The sequence below is a fragment of the Macrotis lagotis genome, chromosome 7 (assembly GCF_037893015.1).
Source record: "Macrotis lagotis isolate mMagLag1 chromosome 7, bilby.v1.9.chrom.fasta, whole genome shotgun sequence".
Classification (NCBI taxonomy): Eukaryota; Metazoa; Chordata; class Mammalia; order Peramelemorphia; family Peramelidae; genus Macrotis; species Macrotis lagotis.
In genome coordinates this window covers 222668770-222681880 of record NC_133664.1, presented here as the reverse complement: position 1 = coordinate 222681880, position 13111 = coordinate 222668770, and the positions used below count along the sequence as shown (strand labels likewise).

At 39.4% G+C, this 13111-nt stretch overlaps 1 protein-coding gene across 9 annotated transcripts in view; it reads left to right on the top strand.

Annotated features, from left to right (window-relative positions):
• Positions 1–13111, top strand: part of ERC1 (ELKS/RAB6-interacting/CAST family member 1) — a 436241-nt gene that overhangs the window by 37104 nt on the left and 386026 nt on the right. For 3 of the 9 annotated variants that reach the window (XM_074195004.1, XM_074194998.1, XM_074195008.1), the window contains exon 1: positions 9891–10000. The exons of 2 other annotated variants lie outside the window; for them this stretch is intronic. The gene's annotated coding sequence lies outside the window, so the exon portion shown is untranslated. Of the gene's footprint in view, positions 1–9888; positions 10001–13111 lie in introns of those variants that run through there. 4 more of the 9 variants (XM_074195006.1, XM_074195005.1, XM_074195003.1 and 1 more) reach the window with 2 other exon arrangements.

Here is a 13111-nt window from a genome sequence, read left to right as displayed (position 1 = left end):
AAAATGATGAACAAGGGAGTGCTGCAGGAGAAAAGCTTAGAGAAACTATGGTGCAAAACAGTGATTCAGGAAATAAATTCTATCAAAAGTCCTGCTTATTGTAATACTGAGTCCTGAGACAACACAGCTTTTGGAGGAAAGTTGTTCATTTTTAGTTATAAAATTTATTCTGGAGTTAAATAATCCAAAACTGGCATTTCTATACATACAGAAGAACATATAAAAAAAAGATTCTCTATGAAATAATGAATCTCTATTTTACTTTGCTGTTTTTTTTTTTAAATGTATTTATATCTACCAACAAGGTCTGTCTCAGGAGAGTGTTGGTAAACTGTGGGCAGAAAGCATAGAGCCAGCACAAAGGTTGTGAGTGAGACCCAGGACTTATCTGAGAACAACTGTGGAGTTGGCTGTGTGAGTGGTGGGCAGGAAAGTTCCAGCTTGGTTGGAGGGTTCCAGCGTAGTGGGCAGGAGAGTTGCAGATTGTAGGCAGACATCAATCCACTCAACTCAACTGGTCTGGAAGACCAGGGAGTCCCTGTTTTTTTCAGTGGATTCCCTGTGTTTCCAACTGAGTCTCCTCCCCTTGTGGGAGAAAGTGACTCTTCCCAGAAAGCACAGTAACAGCCCCACCCCACCCCAAGCCCCAGACTCAGGTGTGGGCAGCAGATCTCTCTCAGTAGAATAAGGAGATTAACTATCTCCTATCTAGCCCAAGGGCCCAGCCTGCATTGTTTGAGGATAATCCAGACCCTGCTGAACCCCCTCAGTCCCCCACTTTACCCCAGACCTAGGGAGTGGTCCACAAATCAAGATCACAGACACTCCAGAGAAAGTGTCTAGCATCCCCTACTGGCCAGTCCATTTAGCATTACTAAGCCCAGTGAGCTAAGCCTCTAGGAATTTCAACACTGAAGGTCTGTGGACCAGCCCCTCCCTAGCACAAGATCTTAGGAAAATGAAGAAAAGCCAGCAGAAAGGGGGTCCACTGAAAGCTACCTTGAAGTCAAAGATCCTAACTCAGAGAGATCTAGAACTTCTGAGGAGAATATGAATTGGTCTCCAGCCCAGAAAGACTCCTTAGAAGAGATCAGGAAGGAGTTTCAAATTCAATTGGAAAAACTGAGAAAAGAAACTCAAGAGAAAAATTAACACTTTGTAAGAGAAAATTAACATCTTGCAACAAGAAAACAAATCTTTTGAAAATACAATTGGACATCCACAATTGGGCAAATGGAAAACTCCTTCAAAAATAGAACTGATCAATTGGAAAAAGAGTTTCAAAAGGTAGGTGCAGAAAATTCTTCTCTAAAAACAAAAGAATGAAATCTATGGAAAATGATGACTTAATGAAACAAGAATCTGTTAAACAAAAACCAAAAAATCAAAAAAATAAGAGAAAATGAAAACTACCTCATCAGCAAAACCACTGACCTTGAGAATAGATTCAGAAGAGACAACTTAAGAATCAATGAGCTTCTTGAAAACATTGAGGATAAAAAAAAGCCTGGACAAAATATTTCAGGATTTAGTGATGGAAAATTGCCCTGATATCATGGAACCAGAGGGCAAAATAGTTATTGAAAGAATACATTGTTTCCATCCTGAAAGGGATCCCAAAATGAAAACACCAAGGAATATTGTGGCCAAATTCCAGAACTATCAAAGAAAATCCTGCAAGCAGCCAGAAAGAAACAATGTAGATACCAAAGAGCCACAGTAAGGACTACACAGGACCTGACTGCATCAACATTAAGGGATCAAAGGGCCTGGAATGAGATATTCTGAAGAGCAAGAGAATTTGGAATGCAGCCAAGAATTCACTATCTGGCAAAACTGAGCCTTCTCTTCCTTTGTACCACTTCATGTAATGTGATTTACCCCATTCAATCTCCTCCATCCTCCTGCCTCTTTACTGTTCCCCCCCTCCTACTTTCCCCTTTTAATACTTGAAAGGTCAGATAAATTCTTTATCTTAATCCAGTGTGTGTATGTTAATCCTTCTGATTTTAGCCAAATCTGATGAGAGTAAGATTCAGAAGGTTCTCACCCCCTTCCTTTTTAAGGAAATGTAGTTTTTAAATCATTCTATCAGAGTCATGGACAAGTCATGAGTGTCCATTACTTCTGGCTAAGTATATTCTCTCTAATAGAGCTACAATTCTCAAGAGTTATGAGAATCTTTCTCCCAGGTGGGGATAGAGCCAGTTTCATCTTCTTGATAGAAGTTTTTTTTTCCTTTTCCCTTTTTGACCTTTTCATGTGCCTTTTGAGTCTCCTATTTGAAGTCCAAATTTTCTATTTAGCTCTGGTCTTTTCATCAGGAAAAGTTGGAAGTCTCCTATTTCATTAAATATCTTTCTTTCCCCCATTGCCTTGCAAAAAAACCCAAAAACCTAAAAAAAATATGTATGCACCAAGTGGTATAGCATCCAAACTTTTAGAGGAGAAGCTGAATGAGTTACAGGAAGACATAGACAGCAAAGTTCTACTGGTTGTAAACCTCAACATCCCTCTCTCCCAGATTTAGATAAATCTCACCATAAAATAAACAAGAAAGAAGTTAAGGAGATAAACAGAATATTAGAAAACTTAGACATGAGATTTTCCCTGAAGTTCATGGCACTCACACAAAAACTGACCATGTATTAGGGCATAAAAACCTTATAATCAAATGCAGAAAGGCAGAAATATTGAATACTTCCTTCTCAGATCATAATGCAATAATGGACCATAGACTTAAAACTAATTAGAAACTAAATAACCTCATTTTAAAGAATGAGTAGATCAAACAACAAATTATGATTAGAATGAATATTATCCTAGATAATGACAATAATGATGTCATTATCATGACAAATATACCAAAATTTATGGGATATAGCCAAGGCAGTTGTTAGGAGATATATTAACTTTAAATAGGTACATGAATATAATAGAGAAAGAGGAAATCAATGAACTAAGCATGCAACTAAAAAAAATTAGAGAAAGAAGAAACTAAAACCCCCCCCCAAATAAATATCAAATTAGAAATACAAAAAGTTAAAGGAGAAATTAATAAAATCAAAAGCAAGAAAACTATTGAACTAAAAAGTAAAATCAAGAGTTGGTTTTATGACAAAACTTATAAAATTTATAAACCTTTGGTTAATTTAATTTAAAAAAAAAGAAAGAAGAAAACCAAATTGGTAGTATCATAAATGAAAAAGGTTAACTCACCACCAATGAGAAGGAAAGTAATAATTTGGAATTATTTTGCCCAACTGTATGCCCATAAATTTGATAATCTAAGTGAAATGGATGAATATTTACAAAAATATAAGTTGCCCAGGTTAAATGACGAGGAAATTAAATACCTAAATAACCCAATCTCAGGAAAGGAAATTCAGCAAACCATTATTGAACTCCCTAAGAAAAAATCTCCAGGGCCAGATGGATTCACAAGTGAATACCATCAAACATTTAAAGAACCATTGGTTTCAATTCTATATAAACTCTCTGGAAAAATAGGTGAAGATGGAACTCTGCCTAACTCCTTCTATGACACCAATGTGGTGCTGATACCTAAACCAGGAAGAGTCAAAAAAAAGAGAAAGAAAATTATGGACCAATTTCCCTAATGAATATAGATGCAAAAAATCTTAAATAAAATCTTTCCTAAGTGATTGCAGCAAGCTATTACTAGGATAATACACTATGACTAAGCAAGATTTATCTCAGGAATGCAGGGTTGGTTCAATATTAGTAAAACTGTTAGTATAATTGACTATATCAATAACAAACCTAACAGAAGTCATATGATTATTTCAATAGATGCTGAAAAAGCTTTTGATAAAATGCAGCATACATTCCTAATAAAAATACTAGAGAGAGAGAGTAGGAATAAGTGGATTGCTCCTTAGAATGATAAGCAGTATTTAACTGAAACCATCAACAAGCATTATATGCAATGGGGATAAGCTAGAGGCATTCCCATTAAGATCAGGGGTGGAAACAAGGATGCCCATTATCATCATTACTATTCAATATTGTATTAGAAATGTTAGCTTCAGCAATAAGAGATGAAAAAGAAACTGAAGGAATTGGAATTGGGAAGGAAGAAATAAAACTCACTCTTTGCAGATGACATGAGGGTATCCATAAAGAATCCTAAAAATTCATCTAAAAACTACTAGAAACAATTAGCAACGTTAGTAAAGTCACAGGATATAAAAATAAACCCTCATAAATCCTCAGTATTTCTATATAATACTAGCAAGATACAACAAAAGGAGCTAGAAAGAGAAATCCCTTTTAAAGTAACTTTAGGGAATATAAAATACTTGGGAGTCTACCTGCCAAGGAAGACTCAGAAACTCTAAACTATAAAACACTTCTCACACAAATAAAATCAAATTTAAATAACTGGGCGTGTATCAACTTCTCATGGATAGGCCAAGCTAATATAATACAAATAACAATTCTACCTAAATTAAACTACTTATTTAGTGACTTACCAATCAAACTTCCAAAAAATTACTTTAATGAGCTAGAAAAAATTGTAACAAAATTCATATCGAGAAACAAAAAGTCAAGAATATTCAGGGATTTAATGAAAAAAAAGTGCAAAAGAAGGTGGTTTAGTGTCAGTCATCAAAACTGTCTGGTACTGGCTAAAAAATAGAATGGTGGATCAATGGAATAGACTAGTTGCAAAAGAGATAGCAGGATATGATTATAGTAATCTGCTGTTTGATAAACCAAGAGTCCAGCTTCTGGGATAAGAGCTCTCTCTTCGATAAAAATTGTTGGGAAAATTGGAAGTTAGTATGGCAGAAACTTGTATGAGACAATATCTCATATGATAATATCAAAATGGGTACAGGATTTAGACATAAAAGACAATATTATAAGCAAACTAGGTGATCAAGGAATAGTTTGCCTGTCAGATCTATGGAAAGAGAAGCTGGTTATGACCAAGGAAGAGATGGAGAACATCATTAAAAACAAATTAGAGGAGCAGCTAAGTGGCACAGTGGATAGAGTACCGGGCCTTGGAGTCAGGAGTACCTAAGTTCAAATCTGAACTCACACATTTAATAATTACCTAGCTGTGTGGCCTTGGGCAAGCCACTTAAGCCCATTGCCTTGCAAAAACCTAAAAAGAAAACAAAAACAAACAAGAAAAAAAATTAGATAATTTTGATTACATTAAAAAGCTTTTGCACAAAGAAGACAACTATAACCAAGATCAAATGAAATGTAGTAAATTGGAAAATGATTTTACTAGTATTTCTGACAAAGTACTAATTTGTAAAATATAGAGTCAAATTTATAAAAAAAAAAAAAGCCATTCCCCAATTGACAAATGGTCAAAGAATATGCAAAGGCAATTTATAGATGAAGAAATCAAAGCCACCCATAGTCATCTGAAAAATTACTCTAAATCATTACTGATTAGAAAAATGCAAATTAAAGCATCTCTGATACCACCTCACACCTCTCAGATGGGCCAATATGACCAGAAAGGACAATTATCAATGTTGGAAGGGATATGGGAAATCTGGGACACTATTATATTGTTGGTGGAGATGTGAACTGATCCAACCTTTCTGGAGAGCAATTTGGAGCCATGCCCAAAGGGCAATTAAACTGTGTATATCCTTTGATCCAGCAATGCCATTACTGGGCCTATACCCTGAAGAGATCATGAAAAAGGGTAAAAATAGCACTCGTACAAAATGTATTTAACAAATTCTACATGTCACTTTCAAAACTGTTGAAAGGGCCCACTTTTTTTGGCATCTCTTCTGGGAGCCCTTCCCTACTCATCTCTTATTTAGCAATATGTTTGTGACTACTTTAAAATAGATTTTGTTCTTTGCTCTATGCAAATAGTGAAAACATAATAAAGTGACTCAAGGCAATACAGGTCAGATTGAATACTGAGGTGAAAAAAAAAACCCTTGTACTACATGAGAATAGACAAATGAAATGATCACAGTGGTCATGTCTAAAAATGTGTCTATTTCTGAACCTTGTGTCTATCATTTCTGTCAGAAAGAAACATGCTTTATCATCTGTCCTCTGAAATCATGAGTAAGCTTTGAATTCCTTAGTCTTTAGACTAAGATTTACAGTTCTTAGTCTTTTAAAGTTATTTTTCTTTATAATGTTGCTTTCTTTGTACAAATCATTCTTCTGGTTTTCTTCCAATTCATGTTGCATCATTCTCAATTTTCTGAAATCATGTCACTTTTTACAGAGTAATAATTTTCCGTTACATTCACATACCACAATTTGGTCAATCATTTCTCAATTAAAAGAAATTCTAAGGCATCTCTTTAGATTCTAGTTCTTTTCTCCATCTTCAATATCAAGAAGTTTGCTTTGTTTGTAGCTATTCTGTCCTTGGTATTCTTTCCTCTCAGTGCTTCCTCCTTCCCCAATTCTGTTTACTTCCCCCTTGAGACTAATGCATTTCTTTTTTAAAATAAATTTATTTATTTATTTGTCCAACTGCATGAAAAAAGTTTTCGACAATTATTTTTTGCAAGGTTTTGAGTTCCACTTTTTTCCCTCCCTCCCTTAGACAGAGCAATCTAATTAGATTATACATTTAATAACTATGATAAACAAATTTCTATATTAATCATTGTGAAAGAAGAATAAGAAAAGAAAATAATTAGAGAAAAAAACATGAAACAAATTTATTTTTTTTAAGGCAATGGGGTTAAGTGACTCATCCAAGGTCACAGAGCTAGGTAATTAGAAAGTATGTGATGCTACATTTGAACTAAGGTTCTCCTGACTCCAGGTCCAGTGCCCTATCCACTGCACCACCTATCTGCCCCTAAAACAAATTTTAAAATTGAAAATAGTATTCTTCTCTGGGTATAGATGGTATATCCATCACAATTCCTTTAGGTCTTTGATTATTGTACAGCTAAAAAGAGCAAGCCCATCATAGTAGATTATAAATAATGTTGCTTTTAATGTGTACAATGTTCTTTTAGTTCTGCTCACTTCACTCAGCATTGTTTCATGCAAGTCTTTCCAAGCTTTCTGAGGTCCAGCCACTCATGATTTCTTATAGAACAATCATGCTCCATCACATCCATATACTACAGTTTGTTCAGACAGTCCCAATTGATGGGCATCTACTTAATTTCCAAATCTTTGCCACTACAAAAAAAAAAGCTGCTACAAATAAATTAATGTATTTCTACATAAGAAATTGTCTCTTTGTATTCAACCTTTTTTCAGATATGAGTGAAGTTCATCAGATGTACATTTCACCTGCCCATTCTTCCATGTGTATATTTTCTTATTTATTGCCCCAGATATAATAGCAAGTTCTATCCTCTTCTTCCTAAGTATTTTTCTATTCCATTCCATTTCCCCCTTTTAAAACAAAATCATTTTTGTCCCAGGACTTCATTTATCTAATTTAATTCCCTTGATGCCCTTTGAGGACATTAAGGTTCTGAAGGAACACTTGTTTCTTTCCATCCATTAGTATGTTGGCACTCCATCATCATACAGCAACTTCTAATTACTCAAATTTACCTTTCTAGGTTCCTCTGGACTGTTGTTTTTATTTAGAAGTCTCCTTTTCCTCTTTGGTCTTTTAATCAGGAATGTCTAAAAAGTCTCTATTCCAATAAAAATCTATTTTCCCCATTTTATTATGACACTAAGCTTTGCAGGATTTAGTATTCTTCCTTGATAGCCTATAACTTGTCTTTCTGAATTTTGTATGTCAAGATTTCCTCTACTTTTAGATCTCTCTAGGTCTTTTGGGATCCTTGGCATTTGAACTCCTTTCAGGATGCTTATAGTATTTTTTGTTGTTGGAGCTCTGGATTTTGGTTATGACATTATGGGGATTTTTGGGGTCTTCCTTTTGGAAAGGTGAATTCTTTCCATTTTTCTTTTGCCCTCTGCTTCTAAAAGATCATTTGACTTGAAATATAGTTTCCATGGTTTTTTTAATATAATGTTTTTCAAGTCATAGTATGATTCTTAAATTCTCTCATTTTCTGGTTATTGCTTTTGATAGTTTAAATTTTCAAAAATCTTTTCACTTTATTCTAATATTACTTGCTATCTCATGGAATAACTGATGTTTGTTCTGCTCTAATTTTCAGGCACTCTGTTTCATAGTCTCCCAAATTTTTTCCAGAACTTTTAATTTAAAAAAAATGAATCTTGCTAAATTTATTCTAGGCATTCATGTAATATTGGAAAATCCTATTTTCCCTTTGAGTCAATCTTGCAATTGTTACTTTCATCTTTTTTGGAGATCTCTATATTCACAATACTTTTTGATAATGCTTGATAGTTGTTTTTTTAATTTGCTTATATTTTTATGCTGTGTTGGTTGCTGGATTGTGACTTTGTGCCAGGGCCAGGTTCTGCCCTCTGTTGCTGCTTATGGGTTAGGTAATCAGTCCTGCAGGGTCTAACCCTGAGACCTCTGAGTAGTTACTGTTTTTTTTTAACTGACTTCTACTTCCTCGGGCTAGAACTCTTTGAATCTTTTGTAGTATAGAGCTCAAGATATTCAGGGTCTTCTCTGGCATCTCAAGACAAACTGTTAGGAGTAAAGGCATGCTGGTATTTGTTCAAGAACCAACTCTCCAGGAAAAAAAGAGAAATGTTAATAATGCAGATTAAATTTAAAAGTGTGTCCTGGGTACTTTTTTTTCCTGGAGAGTTGGTTCTTGAACAAATACCAGAGGGAGATGGGTGCATGTATGTGTGTGGGGGTGGTCAGGCTTGGGATTGGGAAGAACAAATTCAATATTACTAAAGGCTGCATGGAGGAACCAAATGAAGAATTCCTTCCAAATCTGCTCCCTTCATTTGAAAGTCGAGGTCCAGAGTGGTGGAGGTCCTGGGGGCAGGGGTGGGAATGAACATAGGTCTGAAGACACAACTATACCATGCCATCTCTGGACACAACTCGGGGAGAGATTTAATATCCTCATCAAACTGTAGCACCTGGACAAGGGATCAAAAGGTGCCCAGGGAAGGAGTGGGAGTCTGTGTGTTGGACGGAGCAGAAGCTGCAGGAGGGCCCCAACCCCTTCCCACTCTAGCTCCCCCCCACTCCCCTCCCCATTTTCTTACTTTCTAAAGCACAAATTTCCTTTCCTCAAGCTCCTCTAACCTTCGACAACAGTCCCCACCCGGGAACTTCTCTCCTAGGAGGGAAGGCAGATGAAGGCCTTCGGCTGTGTGTGGTGTATGTCCCTGGGTGGATGAGGCAATCGTGTCTGTGTGTGTGTGTGTGTGTGTGTGTGTGTGTGTGTGTCTTTGTACGTGAATGACGGATGACGGCAGTCGTGTGTCTGGTGTGTCCCTGAATGGATGAGGTAATCGTGTGTGTGTGCGTGAGTATATGCATTGGGGTGTTTGTGCGTGGATGAGGGCAGCCGTGTCTGGTGTGTCCCTGAGTATGCATGAGGCGCGCGCGCGCGTGTGTGTGTGTGTGTGTGTGTGTGTGTGTGTGTGTGTGTGTGTTTTGTTCGTGCGTGGATGGGAGCAGCCGTGTGCGCGTGCTCGGGGTGAGCCTGGTGGCCAGGAGGGCGGCCTTTTCTCGGGAGCGCGCCTCCGGTCCCGGCTTGCCCCGCCCCCTTCCTAGGCCAGGAAGGCTCCCGGGAGCGGGCGGGAGGGGCCGGGAGCCGCCTGTGCGCGCGCGCGGGACGCCGAGAGCTCGGGCGAGAGCTGGCAGGTCCGCGCCGGCCGCGGGGGAGGGTTTCCCGGCGCCTCGCCGCTGGCGGACGGGGCGGGGCGCGGTGACGTCGGCGGGCGACTGGGCCGCGCTCCAGCTGCGGCGGTGGCGGCCTTGGAACGGCTGGCGGCGGCAGCGGCCTCCGGAGCCCCGTGGGCGCCCCCTCTTCTCGGGCGGCTTCCGAGCGCCTCGCCCCGCGGAGCCCACCGCCTCTCGCGTCTCGGCCCGGGAGGAGTCCGCGGCGGGGCGAATCGCCCCCAGGAAGGGAGGCGGGGCTGGAAGGTGAGGCACCCGGGACCCCCCCCCCTGCTCCCCTCGGGCCGCACCCCCTCCCCCGCCGGGCGGCCCCACCCTGTCGGCCGGGCCGGGCGCGGGCGGAGGCGGCGGGGCCGGTGGGGGGGGGCGGGGTGGACGCGGGGATCAGCGAGCGCGGGGCCGGGCGCGGGCCGGGGGAGAGGAGGAGCGGGGTGCGTGCGGGGGGGCCGCGGCGGGGCCGGGCGGATGCGGGGGTCTTGCAGGGAAGGATGCGCGGGGTGCTCGGGGTCTCCCGGCCCCGCCCCCCCAGCGCTTGCCCCTGGGAGGCTCCGGCCCCGGGAAGCCGCGGGGACGGAGGGCCCCAAGGGAGACGCGAGGCGCCCCCAGGGGAAGCCGGCGGGGTCCCCGCGGGTCCCACTCCGTGTTCGGAAGAGAGGGGCGGCCGAGGCGCGAGGCCTTGGGGCCGGGGGCGCCGCGCCCCCCGAGACGCTGCGGGACGAAACTTCACCGGGAGTGTCGGAGAGCGGGGGCCGCCTGCGCTCGCCTCCAGCTTCCCTGGGAGGGGGCATCCGAAACATGGCCAGAATGCAACCTGACGGGCTGTGGCGAAGCCTCGTGTCTGGCAGCGCCTTAGACATGGGATTGTTCTCCAACAGCAGAAGAAAGCGTTTGTCTCACGGGCCTTCGGCTCCTGAGGAGTTTCTGGCGCCCTTAGATTTACTGCGCCGGGCAATGTGCATTGCTCTCCAGTAAGAGTGATAATTCCGTTTTCCAGGAAAATGTGAAAAGCCCATCATAGGGAGACATTGCCAGAGATGCTGCCTAATAAAACGTGGCCGCTGCCCTGGATTAGCCTCCTATTTACAGTTCATGATGAATCGACCTGACTCTGCTACCTGTAGTGGAGGAAAGTAGGTGTGACCGATACCTCTTCCAGCAGCTCTCTTAAAAGATGAGAAACAGTTCCAGAAAGAAATGTGGAGAATGGTTTTTCGAAAGATTTCTCTAACTTTGTAAACGAAGTCTCTCTGGTAACAAAGTAACCAGATGATTTCAGAAAGCACTTCTCAGTTTCAGTAAAATAGGCATAATTCATTCCTCTCGTATAAATAAGAGGATTGTTTATAGCATAAACTAGTAGAAATAAGAGGATGTGATAAGTATTAACTAAGAAATAGTATATTTACTACATGTAAGTATAAATCAATTATACTAAAGAAAATGTTTAACCATTTTTAGAGAAATTAAGTGCAAAATGGAATTACACAATCATACAATTATTTTTAATTTTGAGATCACAAGGAAATTGAAATTTTTCTATCTAGAGTTTTAAAATTCAGTGAGGGAAGACAAACAAAATATGAAATAAGTTATTAAATGATATTTTTGAAGTTGTACTAATAGAATGATATCAGCAAGGTTTTTAGTAGGACATCTTCATTTTCAATTCAGAAACTTAAATGCCTGCAATGGGATATAAAGGGGGAAAAAAAAAACCCATCTCCTGAAAGATTACTTACTTTTGAGAAACTTGGCATTTAGATTCACATTTTAAGTGAGGGGTATGCAGAAGATGAAGTCCACTTTATTTCTGCTGAATGACTTACGACTGAAGGAAATAGTATATCTTACTTTTCCAACTGTGCTACTTGCTTCTCATCAGTAGTTTTTTGTGGATTATTAGACACCTGTCTTTCCTGTTGCTTAGTGGAATCACAGATAAGATGTCAATCTTTCCATTCATTTTTAAAGTTACTACCAAGAGACAAGGTGTAGTAAATGGAAAGCTAATTTGATGAAGTCAGGAAGACCTGAATTCAAGTGCTGCCTCTGACATGATTTTGGGCAATTCACTTAATATTTCAGTGGTCTAAGCCAGTCTCTTTAAGTCTAAAAATTACAGAGATCTACCTACATTGGTAGAGGGAATTTCTAGGGCCTGGAGTTATCTAAGTCAATGAAATCATATTTCTATTCTCCTTTACTCTTCCTTACTATAAATATATAAAATCCTTTTGCTTGATTCAAAACCTTTCATAGTCTGCCCCTTATCTTTTTAGTTTTACACCTCATACCCCCTCTACATTTAACCCCACAGTGATACTTGGTCTTCTTGAATATGACACTCATCTCCCTTCTTTGGAAGTTTTCACAGGCTATCTCAAATGTATGGAATGCTTTCCCTCTTCATCTTTGTTTCATGTCTTCCTTCAAGTTTGAGCTAAGATCCCATCTTCTCCTACCAGACTTTTCACAATCTCTTTTAATGCTAGAACTTTCCCTTCAGTGATCATTTTCATTTTATCATGTATATAGCTTGTTTGTTCATGGTTATTTACATTTTATCTTCCCCATTGAAGAGCATGGACTATCCCTTTCTTTGTATTCCTAGAGCTTAGCACAGTGCTTGAGATATATAGTAGGAGCTTAATATTAGCTAACTGATCCTATTTAACCCTGTGCACCTAAGATAAAATGGAAAGTTCTCATAACAAAGCTGAATTTTGTCAAACTATATTCATGCTTTGTAGCTAACTCTCTTAAGTTGATAAAATTCAGTACTTGCTGATCTGCTTTGGGAGGGAGTTTCTTCATTTGGAGTTCCCTACCCTAATCAAATTGCAGATCTGGACTAATATTAATTCAAATGATTTTGCTTTATGGTATACTATTTGAAGCTATTAAATTTGTGTGTATGTGTGCATATGAACACAGTGGGATACATTATTATGTTCTGTTTAATGATTTTGGTTACTGAAGAGTCATCATGTATACTCTGTGAAGTACTCAAAAGGCACCTGCCATCTCATTGATTTCAAGAAAGCAGATCATGTTTTAGACTTTTTTAATATTTCTTAAGCGTTGTAAGAGCAAGTTCTGAATTTTTTTCCTACACCTTTGCTATTTTACCCTAATTTAGATAGTTTGTCAATTTTTACTTCATTGTTCTTCTAATTATAGTAGTTACATCACAAATCTTTCTCTCTGTACTTATTGCAGTTTCCCTTATGTGTCATATCTGTTTTCTTATGTTAGAGTCCAAGATGTGGTGTATCCTTGGTGACAAAAAAATTTGTGAAATAATTTTTCCAACTTTCATCCTTTTTCTTTGTTCTTTCTTGTTTTCATCCTATAATG